Source organism: Gopherus flavomarginatus, chromosome 11, assembly GCF_025201925.1.
Source record: "Gopherus flavomarginatus isolate rGopFla2 chromosome 11, rGopFla2.mat.asm, whole genome shotgun sequence".
In the NCBI taxonomy this organism is placed as follows: Eukaryota; Metazoa; Chordata; order Testudines; family Testudinidae; genus Gopherus; species Gopherus flavomarginatus.
The window spans coordinates 21,144,478-21,161,105 of record NC_066627.1 but is presented as its reverse complement, the minus strand read 5'-3'; the positions used below and the strand labels follow the sequence as shown (position 1 = coordinate 21,161,105).

The following is a 16,628-nucleotide window of genomic DNA, read 5'->3' as shown; positions in this document are numbered from 1 at the left end:
GCCTGCATGGTGTGAGGGTCCCAGAGTTTGGGCTGCAGCCCAAGCCTGAACCTCTACACCACACTTAAACAACCGCTTAGCCCGAGATCCATGAGCCAGAGTCAGCTGACACGAGCCAGCCATGAGTGTCTAATTGCAGTGTAGAGAGGCCCAGTGAGTGCTCAATAGCAGACTGTGCTAGTGGAGGACTAGACTAGTGCTAATCTACGTGATCAGATGCGGATTTCAAACCAGCTGGTCATTATCCATATTATTTAGGTTTTAAAATCTTTACTTGAATTTGAAATGTTGCAGTTTTGTTTTGACTGATGGCAGAGACATTTTAATTTATATAAAAGCAAGGCCAAGACAAAACACATAAAATGAAGTGAGTCAGACACACTAAAAAAATAAAAAGGCAAAACTGACAAAAATTGTCCAAAACCAGTCTTTAGACAGTCATAACAGGAACATCTTTAATTTAACTGAGAGAATAAAACTGAATCCTGAAAATTGGGACAGCCATGTTTTAGAATAACCAAATTTTGAAGACTTTAGCTGCCTGTGCACAAGTAATTTCTGGCTGGTATGATTGTGAAAAGTACTTTCAAAACATGAACGAAGTGTAACTGAGCCAATGAAGTCTGCCTGAGTCAGAAGAGAACCTGAAACAATATCTGAGTTGCAAACTGCTCCATTCATTTCAGTGGATGTTAACTTGGATGCGAATGATGAAACTTTAAATGTCAACATGTTACTACTTAAATGAGCAGTAAAATTTATCCTATATTGAAGGGCTACACCAGCCGTTCTCAAATGTTTGGGGTGTAATTACTGGGGGTGTCTAAAGGACTAGTGTGGGTGTTGCAGATGTATAAATTGAGTAGGCCTTTAACAACATATGGTGGCATTGGAGGAGGGTCAGAGGTAGCTATTAATTTCCTTTTTCTGAAGTGGGACTCTTCTTTCATGAACTTACAAAATACTGGACTACAAGAAAGGAAGAAGGAAAAATTGAAGGCTGCTAATGTTTTTACTGACTAAGCTGAGTGGGACAGTTCAAATCTCTGAGCTCCAGGCTCTCTGCAGACACAGGCGGGCACAACTTCATTGGTTTACACTTTAAAACATCAAATTTCTTTTCATAATGATAAGGGCTAGAAGAATATTTTTTTTAAAAAAATGAAAGCTAGAATTTGGTAGTAAGGAGCAGTTGCAGAATTATGAAATAGTGTGGGGCCCTGGATAGATTATACAAATTAACTTCACCCATAAAATTGATTGAATTTAAGTTTCAGTATCAGAGGTGCAGTGGTATAAATGAAGTGTCCCTTTATGTCAAGGAGATCAATTCATTTTGCTTAGAAACTTCTATACAAATAGTGTTGAAGAATCCAGAATCTTCTGGAATGCTGTATCAGACTCAAAATGCATTAGACAACTCTTCTAAGCAATGCACGTTCAAGGGTTGCTTCTCTGTACTTTTCCAAAAACATTTTGAGGGTTAGTTTTTTATAAAACTTGATTGCCAAGTCATTTCAATTGGAATGTTTCCAAGGTACTAGTATGTGTGCAATTCAGTTTGGCAATCGTTTGGTATGATTGAGTTGGTTTGGATCTATGAACTGAGACTAAGCTTCTTGTGCACAGTAGCCCCACCCTTGGAATCGGATATCTTCCTTCCAAGGGAGGATGGCATCAGGGGGAAATGTTCACAGATAAATTAATGCATTCTTCGAGTGGTTGCACATGTGTATTCCACTCTTGGTGTCTGCACACCAAGCATGTAGCCGTCGGAAACATTTTCCCTCAGAGATACCTGTTAGGCAGCTCGAGTCTCCCTGCTTCCACATGCCACTGTATGCAGGTATGAGCGCAGAGCTGTTCCTAGTCCCCCTCAGTTCCTTCTTACCGTGACAGTTGTTGGAACTCTTTTTCTATACCAGAACAGTTTGTGTCTCAGCCTTTGTGTGAACAGAGTGTGTGTGTGTATATAGCTAGTCTAGTTCTTAGTCTTGTTAGGATAGTAAGTTTTAGTTCCTGTTAATTTAAAAAATTTTTTTTGGACATTTCCCCATTTGGAGTTTTTTCTAGATATGGTACTGAGTTATGCCCCAGTCACTGGGTTTCAAGCTGTAGGCTTCTTGCTCCTGGCTTATGCCAGTGAGTAACCCATATAATAGCTGCTTGAGGTGCTTGGGAGAGGCACATATGAAGGACCAGTGCCCGATTGGCAGAGAATTCAAGCCTAGGACAAAGAATGCTAGTGAGGCTAGGCTGATGGAGGCAGTGCTCAGGCCACTGTCGGCGCTGTCTTAAGGCTCTCCCAATCTGACTTGGTACCGAGTGCTGCAGCTTCTGTGAGGAGCACACCTCTGGAGTTAACAGAAGCCAGTACCGTTCTCTCTTGCCTGTACCCAGGAAAAAATACAAACCTTCCAGAGAATTCTAACTTTGGGAACTGGGTCAAGAAGTCGTAAAGTGGAGTACAGTAGAAACCTGAGCACTCCTCCTCCAAATCTGTGTGCAAGTTGGCACAGTTGGCCCTGGTGCTATAGGGGACTCTGAGCCTGGTGCCAGAAGTGGCAGGGTCAACTTCTTCCGTACCACAAGAGACTATCTTGGTGTGACTACCCCAGAGGCATTTGCAGCAGCAAGAAACCTGCTTTGCCTCTCAGTGCACGGTGTCTCCATCCTTATAAGAGTCCAGTCCCTTCACACCACTGCCAGAGATTCAATCTCCAGCACCGCCCTTGCCTGCTTCCCAGGGGAAGCCTGCCACAATGGGGTTACTCTGTGCATTACCTGGCTCCCAGCACTCATCCCCGGCACCAATGGGATCAGCTCCACCATAGTCAGAAGTATGGATATCCTCCTAGTTGGATTGGAGGTGGGATCATATGTATCTCAAACACGAAGGAGCACCTCCCAGTCTCTGCTCAGATCCTCTCTTCCTGCTGACCACTGTGACACTTCAGTGGGCACTCCCATGGGAATGTGACTAGGATAGTGGGGCCCTGCTCTGTATCAGTGGCCCTTTTGTAATCCTGGGGGGTTTCCCCCACTTCCAGATCTTCCCCCACACTGTGCGTATCAGTGCATTGTCTAGAAGAGCAAGTCTATGTACTGAATGGCTCATACCTCAGATTGTGGTACTGGGCCTGGTACAGTATCAGGCGGAGGTGCCAGAGCAACAGGCAGTAGAGGAGATTATACCCCCTCCAGTCTTGTCTTCCTCTTTGCCTTCACCAGATGAAGCCATTTCATCTAGTACACTTCACCTCCTCCTGATGATTTTAAAGTTTTATCAGGAATTGCTCAAGAGAGTGGCTGCAGGATTAGGTTTATGGTTCAAAGAGGTGAGAGAGTCTTCACATCACTGGGTTGACATTTTATCAATGGTGGGATCCCTGCAGCGTAGCTCTACCAATTAATGAGGCAATACTAGAGCCTATAAAGACTCGGTAGCAGACTCCATCATCACTGCCTCCCACCTTAAAAAGGGCAGAAAGAAAATATGTACCCTCCCAAGGTTTTGAATACCTCTGTACTCACCCACTACCAGGCTCTTTAGTTGAGACCATGGCTAATTAGAGCAAACATCAAGGGGCACAAGGCTCCCACTCTAAATCAAAGGATGCTAAAAGGCTGGACTTATTTGGCAGAAAGATTTATTTGGTGATTCACTAACCAACAGACTTTGCTGGGGCAGTATAATTTTAATTTATGGGGCTCAATGGAAAAGTTCAGAGAGCTGCTTCCAGAGAATACTAGACAGGAGTTCGGTTCCCTAGTCAATGTGGGTAGATTAGTCAGGAGAACACCACTGCAGGCAGGGCTGGATGTAGCAGACTCAATAACTTGAACCCTGGCTTCTGCAGTGGCCATGTGTAGATCATCCTGGTTGCAGTCTTCTGGTCTCCCCTATGACATACTGAGCACTATCCAGGTCTTGCCATTCAAGGGTCCTTCTCTATTCTCAGACCAGATGGACAGCAAGCTTCATGGACTTAAGGAGTCTAGCGCCACTCTAAAGTCCTTTTCCTCAGCAGGACCTATCAAAAAAGAGGTTCAGGATTTATAGGTGTAGGCCTCCTGCTACTTGGGCTCTGGACCACTCAAGACACCTGGGAACTCCGAAGAGGTAGTTTGGATGGACCACTTGAGGTCAGCATATCTCCAGACCCAACCCTCCGACCTTTGCAAGCCATCTGTCCCATTTCCACAGTTCTTGATCTCAGATTAATTTTGGACCAGTGGGTCTTGAGTACTGTGTAAGTGGGACAGACTCTCCAGTTTGCTTCTACCCTTCCCTCCATGCCCCTCTTTACGGACCAATCTCACAAGAAATTCCTTATCCAGGAAATCAATTACTCCTTCACTTGGGAGCCATAGAGGAGGTTCCATGTGATTTCAGAGGGAAGGGGTTTTATTCCCAGTATTTCCCAATTCCAAAAGCAAAGGGGTAAGGGGATCTCGGATCAATTTTAGACCTGCATCAACACAACAGATTTTTAAAAAGGATAAAGTTTTGCATGGTCACACTAGCTTCTGTCATCCCTTCCCTGGATCTTGGGGACCGGTACGCTGACCTCAACTTGAAAGATGATGAAGGAACAATAATCCACACTGTGTAGAGTCAAGCACAGGAATTTATTACGCAGAGCGCTGGTGGGGTGTCACTTTGCTTATTAGGCTCAGAGACACTGCAAAACAATTAGTTACAGTAAATTATATATGGTGCTTATTGGGCGGAGGAACTTCCATGTAGCAATCAGTCAAGCTCACAGAAAGTACCTCTGATTTCTGGTAAATCAAAATCTTTATTAGTTCACTATACTACTTTTTGACCTGTCAGCAACTTCCAGAGTCTTTACGAAGGTCATGGCCGTAGTAGCTGCACTCTTCTGAAGATCAGGAGTGCAGGTTTACCCTTACCTAGACAACTGGCTTATCAAGGGCCAGACCAAACAGCAAGTGCAGAGCAGTGGTGCCATGATCCGTCTGGGACTGATAATCAACACAGAAAAATCTGTCCTCACCCTAGTCCAGAGGATAGAATTTATGGGGGCTGTACTGGACTCCTCAAGCCAATGCCTTTCTTCCAGTGTCAGGTTTCAGGCAATTCAATTGTCATAGGTTTGAAGGCTTGCCCAGTCACAATAGCACAAAACTGTTTGAGGGTTCTGGGTCACCTATGTGGTTCAGTACACCAGATTACAACTCAGAATTCTGCAGGACTGGCTGGCTTCAGTTGGACTTTAGTGAGGTGAGGGCACTCTTACCACAGCTTGATGGGCAGATCCAGCTAGTGTATGTTCAGGTGTTCTGTTTGTGGATTACTTATTCTACCTGAAGCACTAAGGTTTGATGGGTAGTGCCATCAAAGTACATCTAGCTGCTATTTCAGTGTTCCATCCTAAAGTGAACAGTCACTCTATTTTCTCCAATGACATGTCCATAAGGTTGTTTAAGGTCTTAGTCAGATTATAATCTCAAGTGCCAGACTCTGTTCCCCTATGGGATCTAAACTTTGTATTGTCAAGACCTGCTTGCTACTGTTTTGGTCAATGAAGGTGGCATTTCTGGTGGGCATTCCATCAGCCAGAAAATAGGGGAGCTGCAGGCATTAATTTCAGAACCTCCCTGTATGATCTCTTTTTTTTTTTAAGGACAAGGTTTGCCTGCACCGTCATCCAAAGTTCCTCCCTAAGGTGGTTTCCTCTTTCACATCAACCAAGCAATTTATTTGCCTGTTTTCTGCCTGAAGCCATCTACAAAGAGAGGTTTTGCATACCTTGGATCAAAAGAGCCTTGACATTTTACCTGGCTAGAACCAGACACTTTTTTAATCTTCCCAGTTGTTCATAGTAGTGGCTGACAGAGTAAGAAGTCAATCAGTCTCCACTCAAATAATTTTTTCCTGGATTGCATCTTATATAAGCATGTTATGATTTGGCTAATGTTGCACCACCCAACAGAGTCACAGCTCATTCAACAAGGTCACAATTGACTTTGGCCTTTCTGGCACAAATTCCAATTGTAGACATTTGCAGAGTGGCAACCTGGACCTCAGTTCACGTTTGCCTCCCACTATGCTGTGTCTCAGAACTCCGGAAACGATGCTAGAGTGGGTCAAGTTGTTCTATAATCTTGATTGAAATAGACTCTGATCCCACCTCGTGTTCTACAGCTAGTGAGTCACCAAGAGCGGAATCCATATGTACAATCACTTGAAGAGAAAAACAGCTCCTAACCTGTTCCGTAATGGCTGTTCTTTGAGATTTGTTGCATGTGTCCATTCCATGACCCACCCTCCTACCCTTCTACATCAGAGTTCTGACCAGAGAGAGGGGTTAGGGGTGGCTCTACCCTTTAAACCTCCATGCAGTAGCACCAGCAGCAGGGGAACATGAGCCCTCAATGGGTACAACTGAGGGAAAAGGTTTCTGATGGCTGTGTGCTCAACACACAGACACCAGGAGTGGAATGGAAATGTGGTACGCATCTCTAAGAACAACAGTCCTGGAGCAGGTTAGTAACTTCTTTTAATTTTGGGGAGTGATCCAGCAATAATTCCAGTAGCGTACAACCTTTGTGGCACCAAAAGCAGCATTGTAACTTATCAGAAGTCTGAGAGTTGCATTTAGTTTGCATATATGTGCAATTTTTGAAGCACACTAATACTTTGAAGAGTTCAGCTGATTGAGGATCAGTGGGAATGTGGTCCTCCTTAACCAAAAGGTAACTTATTGATTATTTCTGAGATGGCTATGTACATTATGCTAACGAAATGTAGGCTTGAGTTTGCAAGGTAACTGAAGTATCTTGGTTTCTTACTAAATTAATGTGTACTTTAAAAATAAAAGAGGAAAGCTACACAAAAAATGGAAAGCCCCTTTTAGTTTAAGTACATAAGGCTTGATGATCATCCTGGTATCACTGCATTCCTGCCTCTTCACCCATGGCCTAGAAGTTCAGAATGGAAGAATCGTAGAGACTAAAGCCTTTATTTCGTAGTACCTGCCCTTTTTAAAAGGTATCCGAGTGAAACTAAGTAGTCCCGCAGTATTTTAGTGTTTGACTAGTGCTGATGGTGAAGCACTGTGGTCTTGAGAGTATGCTGTCTGACTCCTTTGTCAAATGGCAGTTTTGAGGGAGCAGAAACAATGAAAACTGAAAGAGGGTTGTGTGGGACAAAAGGAAGAGATGTGCAAAACCACCACAAGTTTTTGAGAAAGGGTGAATGTGTTAGATGAAAGCATAGTGACAAATAAAATGCTGATCCATGAGGAACTGGAGGCCTTCAGGATTCCTTCACTGGCCTCTTAAGGATATTGAGAAGAAGCTTTATGGAAGAGAGAAAAAAGAACTGAAGGGATTGCTATATTGAGATATTGTATCAGTCCATTACTTATCATGGCAAAAGCTCAAGATACAAGTAATACAGTAACTAACTTATACTGTACTGCAGGGGTCGGCAACCTTTCAGAAGTGATGTGCCGAGTCTTCACTTATTCACTCTAATTTGAGGTTTCGTGTGCCAGTAATACATTTTAACATTTTTAGAAGGTCTCTTTCTATAAGTCTATAATATATAACTAAACTATTGTTGTATGTAAAGTAAATAAGGTTTCAAAATGTTTAAGAAGCTTCATTTAAAATTAAATTAAAATGCAGAGCCTCCCAGATGGTGGCCAGGACCTGGGCAATGTGAGTGCCACTGAAAATCAGCTTGTGTGCCGCCTTCAGCACACGTGCCATAGGTTGCCTACCCCTGCTGTACTGTTTTACCAAGAAGAATGGGAGAGTAGATTCCAAAAACATATGGCTTAGGGAGGTAAAGCAAGGAAACCATATTGCTCCCCCAAAATGAACCCTATTATTAAAACAAGTGAAGACTTAAGAATTCTAGGACTTACTGTGGGCTACTCTAGAATTCTGAATGAAGTAGCAAAAGAGCAAGTAGGGTATCTAGCAGAAGTATATTTACACTTCTGTTTGGAGTGAATATACCTTCATCAGACCTTGAGCCCTCTATTCACATACAGGCAGCAGAAGTACAGGCTTCCTCAAACTACTCCAGCCATGTGCTTCCAATCTGACCCATATGGCCCTCCAGTCTCAATAGGACTGTGCAATCTTTGGTCTTCCTGCTGGAACTGATAATTAGGTTGCAAGTTATGATGATGATTTTCTGATAGACATGTTCAGGAACTAGACTGGTATCATTTAACTTAATACAGTGCACTGAATAGCTATGAGATGTAGATGGATTTTGGTCACTGCCAAAATGAACCATAGCAGATGAGGAAACTAGCATGAGAGCTCCGGTGATTTCGGCTGGGCAGTAACAAATAAACACATGTTGAGCCTCAAGGTTTGTCAATTTAGATAAAAGTGTGGATGTTTATCTGAACCTATGAAGGAATTACTGTTCCTCTAGTTGGTCCTCTTGTATGCTGCCTCCAGTGGCAATAAAATCTTTCCCCTTACTACTAAATGAGTTGTTTCAGAAAGAATAGTCTTCAAGGGAAGGCTCCTCTCTACTTTCCTCAGGAGCAGCTGGACTAGGTGTGAAGTCTTGCTCTCTCTCCACTAGACCCTGTTTACTTAACATTACATTTGGTACTCTACTTTGATTAGACCCAGAAGATGATGATCTCATGGGAAAAGCCACTTACCCTCTGAAAAGAAAGATCTCTTCTGCTTTGGAACTTCCCAGATAAACATGGTTCAATCTGAGATACTTTTCAAGGCAAATCCTCACACCATAGCTAAAAGTGAGCAACAGCTGGACCCGGTGGAGACTTTGGGTGCGGCCGCATCCTATTATGATAACATTTTTAAGTGCCCATCACTGAAGCATCTGAACTCATGTGGTTTAAATTAAGATATTGGTGATTTTAATGAGAAAGTAGGAAGATGAGGGATCACTTGGGAGGTAGGGCTGAGTTTCACTTTTTTTCTTTAAAGATTCAAATAAGTCTTCATTTTGTGAGATGAGGCAGTTTCATATTTGCTTGTCCGCTTTTATTACAATTTTGAAACACGCATTTATGTATTTGATTTGTACTGTGTGCAAACACAAATCAAGGAGTAATGGTTGTCTTCCTGCAAAGGGTGCCTGTTATTGAAGCCTAAACAGAGATGGTTCTGTTTGCTGAGCAGCCTCTTCTTCTACTTCATTAGGCTCTACTTTGTCCTGTATCTCTGAGTGCACTAATGGGGCTGAAGGTGGAAATTACTCTTTCCAGTATTTCCTTTTTTGTGTAGCATTTTTACTGCTGGCAATATGTAAAGTTTCAGAATCCTGGCTAAAAAGCCTGGGCTAACTGACCTTTTTACCCTTCTCTTTTTCCTAATGACAGACATTGTAGAAAGTTGCACTGAAGTGTCTGCTCTGGGGAATCGGAGTAAATATATTAGGGCTGCAAAGAACTACATAGACTTGAGATTAAATCTGTTCTATACTCTATGCTGGGCTGGGGAGGAACAGTGAATAGGTGGATTTGGAAATAGGATCTTGAGTTCTGTTGTTAGCCTGACTTGAGAGAAACTGATTAGTTTGTCAGAGGTAATGGTAGACTATTGAGGCTGTGTGCACAGCCCATTTGTGGTTGAATGCTACCAAAGAATGTGACATGGAAGGTCAGTAATAGCAATATGGGATAATAGCTTACTCACATGTGGGAATTAAACTAAGGTGTCTTGTAGATTTTAGTGAAGCATTAGGAAAAGTGGACATCAGTTTTTATACCCTCTCAACACTGTGTGATCTGAGTGCTGTACAGTACTGAATTAAGCAACACGACTAATATCCATCACATATGGGTTAAATGATGTTCAGTCTTGAGTGATTGGCGAAATAACTGTATTAAATTATAAAACACACTTAAAAGACAAATTAATTTTCTGTTAAAATGACTTGCTACAATGAGTTGAATAAGATGACTAATGATTAAATATCTGTAGCTTTATATGTGTACTGACTCAGTCCTCAGAAAGATTAAATAGGCTCTCCCCCATTCTGATAATGCTAAATAAACAAACATATATATATATATATATATTGTTATAGCACTCGTAGTAACCTCATTTACAAATACTGTACGTTTGGTTTACTATAGTTTGCAACAACTTTTTGCAACCTGTTAAGAATATATTTTATTAAATCTTAGTGACAGTTACAGTGCTCAGTTGGGTTACTGGCATGCATCTCTTTATAATTCTTCTGGGTACAGAACGTGAACAGAACAGCAATTGCAGATTTAAAAACTGGTAATTTTACCACAGAAGTTAACTAGATTTTCGTTCCAAGACACAAGAAGTGCTATGTCACTCTTCCAAAACTGATCTCTGTCAGACATAGTGATCACCTGCCAGTGGTTATTCATTTCCCAGAGGATTACAGACAGAAGTCATTCGTTCAACATAATTCTAAGGCTTTTACTCTTCGCTGTGTGTCTCAGCCACTGGTTCTGCCTCACCCTCCACATGATTGCTTCGATAGACAAGTTTAGTTATTCCATGTCTTGGAATGACAAGAGGTTAAAGATAGCTTTTAGAGATTTTCCTGTAAGCCTTATTTATGTCATGGCATGTAATAAGGTAGTCAGACACCTTTTGCTCTGCCTTGGAAGCATATATACAGACCAAATAGCATCAAAGGACTCTGAAGACAAACTGTTTGGCAGCTATTTTGTCCAGGGGATTCCCCAAAGTAGCTGTGAAGCCCAAGAAATCCATGCTATCCTCCATTCCTCATAAATGGGACTTTCATTCTTTTTGCAAGAGGACAGATTTCTAGACCAAGCCTCCTTGATACCAGCAGAGAGATTTCTATTGCAAAAGCAAGTGGAATAATTTAGAAGATGGAAGAAAATCACCTTAGACAAGTAGGTCTAAGAACAGTTCACAAGGAACATTTGTGTGAGCTGCTGAATATTAAAACAAATGTTCAAGCTTTGTCTACAGTGAGAAACTGAATCATCGCTGACACTTTTCAGCAGTGTTTTTCCCTGAAGTAGCAAGGACAGCTGCTTAAGTGCTGGTGTAGACGTAACTCCTCTCTGTCTACTTAAAAGTTCCCTAAGAAGGATGGCCTTGAGATTAAAGGCCTGGAGTTGGAAGCAGTAGATCTAAGTAAGATTCCTGACTCTGACACAGACTTCCTGTGTGAACTTGGGCAAGTCACCAACTTTTCTACTTCAGTTTCTCATCTATAAAACAATAATACCTCACAGGAGTGTTGGACTCGTGTATTTTCTCATGCTCAGATAATGTAGTGATGAACACCACAGAAGAAGCTAAGAAGAAATATATTTAAATAGAAATACCACAAGAGTGGCACACTTTGGATATACACAAAGGCACTGCAGGATATGTTTAGAGTCCTGTCACCCAAGAAAGGAGGACAAGAAAGCTTGAAATCTTCTGAGTTGGACCAGAGCATGCTGAAGTTCCAATTTTGCTAAGGGTTTATTGGCTAATCTGTGTGAGGATTAATCACTTCACTGGCAGAAAGCTCTTATGCATTCTCCCTAAACACCTGCGTTCCCAGAACACCCATTAGCTTGATTTGAGCCATAGGATCATTTTAGCCTCTGATTTGTCTGTCTGTTTGTCTCTGTCTGAGGGATTGGAAACACCTACAAGATCTCTATCAACCCTACAAGGCAGCCATGTGGTGATAGTGGTATTTGCAAGGAGTGTGCCACAACCTGCACTGCCTCAGAAATCTCTTAAAATCTGTCTACATTCAGCATCCTAGTGGCTCTTTTTATTATGTAGTTATCCTCTCTCTTTTAGGTGCTTATTTCACATCCCTTCATAAATTTTGTCAGATGTGACGGGGCTCTAGAATGGAAAACTTCTTGTTTGCCTGATCATTTTCTTTTTTGTATATTTCATACCCACCAATCTGACCCACAACGGTGGATTAAGATTTTAACTAATTTCTTCAAATTGAAAGACTCAAGAAAGGGAGAAAACTGCTTAAAGTACCATGAAGTATTTGTTGTGGTTAATATTTCAGAGATCTACTCTAGCATTAAGCACTGTAGAGAACTCTGTATGGCCAAACAGTTTCAGAACATGTATATTTAGTTTTCAGGCACAATCCTCAAATTTTGTGGGGGTTCAGCAGGAGAGATTTTCTATTCCCTTGGAGACAACTCCGCTAGTCTGAACCTATTTTCTTATCTGAATTTGAAGGCTGAAGAAAGGAAACAAGAAAACTTCCTTCTCCCAAAACCAGCTCTGTAAGAAAACCTCATTTAAGATTTCAGTTCAACTAGATTTTTCTGCAGTCATTGACATCACAAGCACTTAAAGAGCTCTAGTAAATGCTTTGTTCATCCAGGGCTATATTTGTAAGGAGGACTGCACGGCTTCTGGATGACTCTGACACCATCATCACCCTCCTCCCTAAACACCTGCATTCCCAGAACACCCATTAGCTTGATTCGAGCCCTAGGGTCATTTTAGCCTCTGATTTGTCTGTCTGTCTCTGTCTGAGAGATTGGAAACACCTACAAAATCTATCAAGCATTCTTAAAACTACAATACCCACTTGCTGAAGTGAAGAAGCAGGTTGACAGAGCCATAAGAATACCCTGAAGTCACCTACTCCAGGTCAGGCCCAACAAAGAAAGTAACAGAACGCCACTAGCCGTCACCTTCAGCCCCCAACTAAAACCTCTCCAACACATCATCAAGGATCTACAACCTATCCTGAAGGATGATCCCTTACTCTCACAGATCCTGGGAGACAGGCCAGTCCTTGCTTACAGACAGCCCCCCCAACCTGAACCAAAACTCACCAGCAACCACAGAACAAAAACACTAACCCAGTAACCTATCCTTGCAACAAAGCCCGTTGCCAACTCTGTCCACGTATCTATTCAAGGGACACCATCATAGGACCTAATCACATCAACCACACCATCAGAGGCTCGTTCAACTGCACATCTACTACTGTGATATATGCCATCATGTGCCAGCAATGCCCCTCTGCCGTGTACATTGGCCAAACTGGACGGTCTCTGTGCAAAAGAATAAATGGACATAAATTGGATGTCAAGAACTATGACATTCAAAAAAAACCCAGTTGGAGAACACTTCAGCCTCCCTGGTCACTCAGTTACAGACCTAAAAGTTGCAGTACTCCAACGAGAAACTGCAGACCTGGAATTAATTTGCAAATTGGACAACATTAAATTAGGCTTGACTAAAGACTGAGCGTGGATAGGTCATTACACAGAATTAAAAGGATTTCCCCATGCTAATTTTTCCCCTAAGGTTACTCACACCACCTTGTCAAATGTGTGAAACAGGCCATCCGGCTTATCACTAGGAAAGTTGTTTTTTCTCCTGCTGATACTAGCCTATCTTAATTGATTAGTTTCCTTAGCGTTGGTAAGGCAACACCCATTTTTTCATGTGCTCTCTGTGTGTGTATATATCTTCCTACTGTATTTTGCACACCATGCATCTGATGAAGTGGGTTTTAGCCCATGAAAGCTTATACCCAAATAAATGTTAGTCTTTAAGGGCCACTTGTAGTCCTCCTCCTTTTTCCTCGAACTAGTGTTTATTTAAGTCAAACTGGTCAGTTAGCTCAGGCATGGAGCGAATAGGCGCGGCTCACTCACTGTCAGCAATGGAAGCTACAACCTTGGCGTTTTCCCCGGCTTCTGCTCTCCGTCTCGGCATACTCCTGCCCACCCTTGCCAGTGGTCCTCTTCGCCGTTACCGGGATCCTTGCCCCCTCGACTGCGCCTCCCAATAGCCTGCCCCTTCCCGTCGCTGTTGGGAGCCGCCCAAGGAGCTGGCAGTGCCCCTCGCCGGGGCTGGAGGGAGTTGTCTGCTGCAGGCAGAATAGACTCGAGTTCGTGGTCCGGCGCCTGCGGCGATCCGGGCGGGCTGGGCAGCGTTCTCCTCCCCCGAGCCAGGCCGCCTGGAGCAGCGTCCCCGCCCCGGGGAGGAGCTGGGAGGGCAGACGCCAGAGCCGCGCTGGCCCGCCCAGACCCCACGCCTTGGTCGCTGCTGTGCGGGGTGCGGATCGCGCGCGAAGAGCGGAGGTGGGTCGGGCCGGGCCGGGCCGGGGCGCCCCACAGTGCGCGGGGTGTTGGGGGCAGACGGCGGCGGGCCAAGTCTGCCCCCCCTGCTGCCCCGGGGAGAGCGGAGTGCGGGCTGTGCCCGTTGCGGGTGTCGGCGGGAGCGGCCTCCCGGGGCTGGCCGCCATAGCTGGAGGTGGTTGCGGCTCCGTGTCGGGGCGCTGGGGCGCAGGAGGGGGTGAGAGGCAGCCAGCCTCCCTCCCTCCCTTTCTGCTCCGGGCTCCTCTCCGCCTCCCGGCGCGGCGCTGCCTGGGCCTGAGCATCCCGCGAGCACGGGCCGCCTTACGTAACCCGGTTGTGCGCCCCGGCTGTCCCGGAGCGCCGCGTTCATTGTTTGCAGAAGTGGATCTCATCGAGCCCGATGTTTGCTTAGTAGAGGCTGGTGTTAAATTTGTGCTAGTCTGCACGGGATTTTCCATCAGTTTATTTGTACTTCAGACCTCTCGTGCACCAGGAGGGCTCAGCCTCTGCCAGCTGAGGCTTTGCTTTGCGATGTCACAAAAGGAGTACTTGGCAGGCTGGACAGTTGGCATAGGTCACTCTCGGACTGAAACAACAAAATACTGCAGGGAGAGCAAACGGGGGATAACTGATTATATTCTACAAAGGGTTCTCTAGCTCCTAAAAGAGAGATCTGGAACGCTGTAAAATGCAATGTAAAACTGTACACACATAGTCATGGATTGCCAGGTTAGCCTGCAACCCTGTTTTTACATCATGGCTATCAGTTCAATATTCCAAACAGTTTTGAGCCAGAATAAGACCCTGAAGACTTGTTGCACGAGGACATAATCTCAGTCACTGATTTGTAGAACCTTGAAAGACATACACGCACACACAATTGATATATAAAGGGAAAAGATTAGCTTTAACGAAATTCAACTTGTCCAGACACACACAGTTGAGAGCTCTTAGTAACAGAGCAACATCAGAAAAAATGTAAACTCGGGGGTGGAAAAAGATTCTTAGACTATAAGCATCCGTAGGTAGAGGATCGTCTTTCTCCTTTTTCTCAGGAGGAATGGGAATAAGCCTGGTATGTGAATTTACAATAAACAATCTCAGATAAGGGAATATTTGCTTTTAAATTATATTTATTCCTGTACTTTAAACATTGTATTGTCTATAGATTTTCTTCATCAGTGACAGTATAAGAAATTTTAAAAAGATTGCTAGCAGAATTTTAGTTGTAAACTTAAGGTTAGCTGTGGCTCACTTTGTCTTTAGACTGTATTTACAAGACACGAAATTGTCAAATTTAAAAAAATCTGCCGGTGTTAATCCTGGCTAGCCATTGCATTCAATGTTTGTTTGTTTGCTAAATAATATTTTGTTGAATAAAATATTGAGACATTTCTGTTTTAGTGCTTGTGGTGAAAATATATTTAGTAACCTGGAATTTTACTTTGATAAAGTTGCTTTTATTTTCTTAGAGAATGCAGTGGTTGCAAGGTCTGTTACTGGACACGAGGTATCAGTTAATACAAATTATATTTACTGTAATTTTTCAAGTAAGAGAACTCTTGTTCTGAAGTTTGTATATCAGAATATTCTGTTGCAATGCCACTCTGTTGGTCTGTTCACTGCCTTGTTAATTTTCATTCCTGCCAAATTAATAGATTAGAGAGACAAGCGGGGGGTGAGGTAATTTTTTTTTTATTAGGCCATCTTCTGTTGGTGAGAGAGACATGCTTACATAGAGCTCTTTGGGTCTAGGAGAGGTACTCGAGCATGTCTACACTACAGAATTAAGTTGGCTTAAGTTAGGTTGACATACAGCTACTGCAGTAATTAAATTGGCTCTTTGTGTCCACACTACGCTCTTTCTGTCAGTGGTGCGCGTCCTCACCAAGAGTGCTTGTACCCATTTAAGTGGGGCACTAGCAGCCGGAGCCCCAGAGCGGTGGGGCTCTGGGCGGTAACAAGCAATGTAAGTAACACAGTGTCTGTGCATCACCCTAACTACATCGATGGAAGCGCTACACTGCTCACAGAGTGGAGTTAAGTCAGTATAGTGGGTGACTTACATTGGCGGAAGGGACATTTTAGTGTAGATGCTTACACAGTTTGGTCGATGTAAGGTCGCTTACATGTAGTGTAGATGAGGCCTCAGTGTCGCATCTAAATAAAAGGATGGAACTGAAAAGGAGTTAACACATGTTGCAAGAAATGATTCATATGAAGTGTGCAATTAACATCTCTAGAGTCATAGGACAAAGAAGAGTTAGTGAGTTACAGATAGTTTTACAGAGCTATAAATCCAATGTCTTAAGTTCATAGTTTTTGGTGTCGAGCTGAGTTATGAATACAAGTTCAGCTTTTTGAAGGTGTTGTGCAGGTTTCCTTTGAGGCTAAGGACTGAAAGGTCAGGTCTGGAGTGATTTATGAAAAATGTTCACACTTGGGCGATATGATGTTTGTCTCATTTTTCTGTGTGAATTCACTTAATAGCATAGTGGCTGTCTCATTTCACTCACATGGTGGTTGTTGGGGCATTTAGTGTACTGGACGAGGTACACCACTGACAAA

At 43.3% G+C, this 16,628-nt stretch overlaps 1 protein-coding gene across 9 annotated transcripts in view; it reads left to right on the top strand.

Moving 5' to 3' along the window:
* CPNE1 (copine 1) overlaps window positions 1–16,628 on the top strand; it is a 90,323-nt gene that overhangs the window by 26,597 nt on the left and 47,098 nt on the right. The window contains exon 1 of one of the 9 annotated variants that reach the window (XM_050918620.1): window positions 13,985–14,063. The exons of the other annotated variants lie outside the window; for them this stretch is intronic. The gene's annotated coding sequence lies outside the window, so the exon portion shown is untranslated. Of the gene's footprint in view, window positions 1–13,984; window positions 14,064–16,628 lie in introns of those variants that run through there. 9 annotated transcript variants of the gene reach the window in all.